Source organism: Arachis duranensis, chromosome 6, assembly GCF_000817695.3.
Source record: "Arachis duranensis cultivar V14167 chromosome 6, aradu.V14167.gnm2.J7QH, whole genome shotgun sequence".
Taxonomy (NCBI): Eukaryota; Viridiplantae; Streptophyta; class Magnoliopsida; order Fabales; family Fabaceae; genus Arachis; species Arachis duranensis.
Genome location: NC_029777.3, coordinates 21,005,185 through 21,010,655, shown reverse-complemented (window position 1 = coordinate 21,010,655; position 5,471 = coordinate 21,005,185).

Genomic DNA, 5,471 nt, shown 5'->3' with positions numbered 1-5,471 from the left:
CTACATAAGCTTGCCATGGAAAGGAGTAAGAAGGATTGGATGAAGACAGTAGAAAAGCAGAGAGACGGAAGGGAAGGCATCTTCATGCGCTTATCTGAAGTTCCTACCAATGAATTACATAAGTATCTCTATCTTTATCTTTTATGTTTTTATGCGTTCATCACCATATCCATTTGAGTTTGCCTGACTAAGATTTACAAGATGACCATAGCTTGCTTCATACTAACAATCTCCGTGGGATCGACCCTTACTCGCGTAAGGTTTATTACTTGGACGACCCAGTGCACTTGCTGGTTAGTTGTGCGAAGTTGTGTAATGCCATGGTATTGAACACCAAGTTTTTGGGGTTCATGACCGGGGATTATGAGAGTTGGGAAAAGTATTGTTCACAATTTCGCGCTACCAACCTTACACCCCTACCCACTTGCAATGTATAATTTCTAACCCCTTTCTTAAAAGCAACCCTAGTGGTAAACTCCATACCTAGCTCTAATCTCACATGTCTAAACTTGGCAGTATCATTGAAGATGGGATTCGCAGCTGGGTCTGCTTCATCTTCAGAGTCTGGTGGAGTCTTGAGTTCATTAGATTTTCAGCTATCATCAGAAAAAGATACTGCCATACAGATTCATGCATTACATCACCAACAGAAATAGAATAAAATCAATACATATGCACATTAATTATAATATACATTACATACATTGCAAGTTTTCTTCATTCTCATCATCATCTACCTCCTTCTCATAATCAGATGCATCCATTGATGGGGGACAAGAAGTATCTTCATCATTAACAACCTTTTTCTTGCCTTTGTCATTGTCACTGGCAGTCTTCCTATTTCTCCTATCGCTGGTAGGACCAACATCATCATTGTTGTCACTGCTTGAGTCCAGAGAGTCAAGTGGCATGTGTGGCTTGTATAAACTGTCCTCTGCAGACTCATAAGAATCAGATGAGCTATCAACATTCAAGTGAACTGGCTCCTTGCTTGCTTGTTTTCTCCAGCCTTGTGATCTTGTGATATACCTTCTAGGCATTTTAGTAGACGTGTTGAATTTAAAGTTAATAGGCTTGGATTGTTTCTTTGATGCGCTATTTTTTTTATTTGTGCATTCTTGGTTGAGGGAGTGGGTTGAGAGCAAACTTTCTGAGATACGCATTTGGATGTAATGGGATTTGGTTGGGATAGAGATTCAGGGGACTTTGCCTATGAACATGATTTGTGGCCATCAAAATTGAGGGCAGTTGATTTTCGTGGACTAGGCTTCGGGGGAGTGGGCTGGGAGGTAACGGGCTGGGGGGCAATGGGCTTGGGACCAACGGGTTGTGTCACACTGGGCTGGGAGGCAATGGGTTGGGGGGAATGGGCTTGGGAGCAATGGGCTGTGTCACAGTGGGGTGGGGGGCGGTGGCTTGGGAGGCAGTGGAGATGGGGCAGTGGGTAGGGGATAGTGGACTTGGTGCAGTGGATTTCAGTTCAACTAGGATAAAGGTAACTGGTTCTTCAAGTTGATTAATATTGTGCTGGTTTTCTTCACAGATTCAACACCTTCTACTCTATCTTCTTCCATGCCTTCCATTCCCACCTTCTTGCCTATAGCATGATCCTCCTCAGACAAATCTATTACATTAATTATCTCAGAAATCGAAGTTCTGTGCTCAAAATAGATGTGGACGACGTTGTTATTCTCATGGCAGTGCTTGATCATACTAACAAGGTCCTGGTCCAATTTTAATCTCCTAAGACTAAATTCCAACACATGTTTAGGCTCCAAATACCAACATGCTTCAGCCTTATCATACCCCAACTCTTTATAATAACCTGTTACCGCAAACACGTCAAGATAGTGTTCATCAACTCCAACCCATTCATCATACAAGTCAGAAGTGTAGATAAAATTTTCTCTAGGATCTGTCTCAAACGCTCCACCATGGTGAAAAATAAGTTTCAATCGATCAGGCATCTGAAGTTTACAACACAATGCACAAAACAGACAGGATTATTCATTTTGTCGCAAAACAGCCATATTGCAAAGAACTACAAATCAAACTATATTTGTAATAAGAATACATATATTTACTTCTTATTGACTATAGCTTAAACCAGTCTATGATTTATGTGGTTATAACTCTCATATTAGAAACCCTAAACCCTAACATTTGTGCCATCAACAACCACAACATTCTAAACCACTCCCTTACATATACAACAACGCATTCACACATAAGTATCAAGAACCCTCAATGAAATAAAAAAATGGAAGAGAATGATCAAGTTGAACTGTTACCTCTCACTGACGGTAGTGTACGAAGGTGATGCTTCCTCGATAACCTCTTCACTGACCGGGGAGAACAGATTCTAAGGATGATCCTCGGCGAGAAAACGTTGAGTGGGAAGTATGGGAGAATGAACGGACGTAGGAGAAGAGAAAGCTTTTCTGAAGTTTTGGTGGGAAACGTTGAAGTGGAAGGAGGGGGGACCAACAACAATTGTTTATTCAAAGGGGGAGAAGATGTTATTTCAAACGACGTCATTTTACAGACTTAGGGCACCCACTACTCCAACGACGTCGTTTAAATAGAATGCCCACATGGCAGTTAACGTTTCACATCAGCAACGTTAAGCCGGCAATTCTGGGAGGGACTAACGGAAGCGCACGTTTCTGAATTTTAGGGATTTATTTGGTCATTTAGAAAAATCAAGGACTGAATTGAATACCAATTTAAAAGTAAGGGACCATTTTGGTCATTTAGAAAAATCAAGAACCGTTCATATATAAAGTGCAAGAAATATTGACGGTATTAAATAAATAATGTAAATAATTATAACGAATGGATGTACAAAAGATAAATGAACTTTAAATAAATGAAAGTGAAATATCATTGACAAAAAACAAAATATTTGAAAAAAAAGAAATAAAAGTAAAATATTTGAAGAAAAAATAATAAAAATAAAATAAATTGAAAGTTGATCCAAATACTCAAATACACTAACACTTTATGGTTCTTTTTAACGTTAGTAGTGGGATTTAAAAATCGTAGAATTTATGTAATTATATATGAAATATTCAGATTGAAGTTCTATATTCTTCTATGTTTTTTCTATTTATAGAACACAATGGTAAATTACGGAATGTTTCTTCTTCTCTTCCACGATCTAGTTTCTTCTTCTTTTTTGGGGCTCTCATAACCCATCCTTACTTTAATGGTAAACGACCTTGTTCACCAAGTAAAATATTTCACATCTTTTTTTTTCTTTGGTCACCAAACATTTATTCTCACCTTCTTTATTTATCATGTATCAATGAATTATTTCACGTGTTATAAAATTCGACCTAAATCGTTCTTTGACTCTTATTATGTAAGATACTTTAACATTTTAATCTTCATGATCGAAGGTTGTCAAGTATCAAAATTTTACACTAAAAAATTATAGTATAAATTTATAGGATTTACAAATCAATTCAATTATTCCTATATATTTTTTTCCATTCCAAACAAAAAATTTATAAAATTAAAACAATTCCAATACAATTCTATTGTTTAGAAACACACCCAAAGAAAAACAAGACACAAGAAGCATACTTTACAAAATAAAAATAAAAAAATAAAAAATTACTAAGAGAGAGAGAGAGAGAGAGAGAGAGAGAGAGAGAGTGTGTGTGTGTGTGGGAAACACGGAGAGGGGTAGCTTTAGGTATCATGGCAATGATCCCAGGGTTTGGAACAGAGAAGAGTATCGGAGATTGGAGCATGAGTCCTACTCAATTTTTGTGAGCAATCTTCCCGCAGATATATCAAAGAAAGAGTTATTCCACTTGTTCAATTGGACATGACGCATCAATGATATATATTTATCCCGAAAACAGAAGAATCGAAATATATACATTTTTGCTTTCATTCGCTATACAACGAAAGGACGGGCGCTGAAAGCTATAGCGGAAATGAATCGAATGAGACTTAGAGGGAAGGACGTCTTTGTGGGAGAGGCTAGATATAGGAGAACGTCAGAAACATCGCCCGTACCTCTGGGACTAAGGGTAGATGGCATCCATCGCCACACCACTCACAAGACGCATTGAGAAACATGCCCGAATGAGGTGGGGTCAGATGAACGGCCTTCAGGAATGGAAAAGGTCGAAAAGGACCAGCATGACAACGGTTGGACGAAGAAGGTAGAAGTTGAAGTGGCAAAGGATAATCTGGAATGGCTGCAGCGAAGTCTTGTTGGGGGTGCAACGAAGCCCATTAATTTTGGGTCTCTGAAGGATGTCGTCGCGAAGAACTTACCTAATGTCGTACAGGTTAGGGAAATGGGAGCGTACAAAGCTCTGCTGACCTTTGATAGTGTTGTGCATGCTGAAGAAAGGTACAACTTCAACATGAATTGCCTGCTACGCTTGTTCCACAGTGTATGGAGGTGAGAAGAATCAGAACATAGTGAAACTCGTAGGGTATGGCTTGAATGTTTTGGGGTTCCATTGCACGCATGGTCTGTTGATACTTTCACCGCAATAGGATGTCAGTGGGGGGACGTGGTTAGGTGTGCACGAGAGACAGAATTGTGCGATTCTTTCACGGTGGGTCGTGTCCAAATTGATACGTGCATAATGAACGTCATTCAAGAACGAATCCATATAACAGTGGGTTTTGGGGGCTTTGATGTGTTGGTAAAAGAAGTTGGACATGAGGCATGTAACTTGCAGTGCACAAAGAGCCTTGGTGATGAAACTGTAACTACCGGCAAAATAGGGTACTCTGACAACACAAATACAAGCATAGGATTGAGGATGGAGCAAAAACAGCAGGCAGAACTGGCACCGGAGGGCGACCAAGATGAAGACATGCTCATGCAGGTTAACCGGAAAGAGGAAGGAGAAAAGGGTAGAACGGTAATTTCGGAGGCAATTTTGAATGAATGGGTTAATGCCAATTATTCTCAGAATCGTTTGAATTACGAAACGGATCAATCAATTAAGGGCGATAATCAAGGGGTGGCTGATTTTGTGGAAGAGACGGTTATGAGTCATGGGACTGATTCAGAGAGGACAAGGTCATGTGCTTATCATGTGCTGATAGTGGGCTCCAATAAAGGGAAACAAATAAACACTACGAGCAATTTGGAATGGACCGGCCACAACAATAGTAGCGGATATGAGAACCAGGTCTTAATGGACCCAGTCTCAAGTGAGGACAGCGTCACGCATTCTGGGCCTGCTTTGGAGAAGCCGGGTCGGTGCGTCCACGGAGGGGCAAGGATGACCGGGTGCACCCCAACAACGTGATCCTTCTTCCGGAGGGGAGCGCCGCACTCGTTGAGGCTTGCCGGATCGAACGAGGAGGACTGCGCTCTGTCAGGGTTGCATGCACGCGGACCGGGGAACATGACCAGGGCAGATGTACTAGAAACGAACCTGTACCTACGATTGAAGGCGGAGCGGCAAGAGGGCAGATCGGGACTGGCGGTC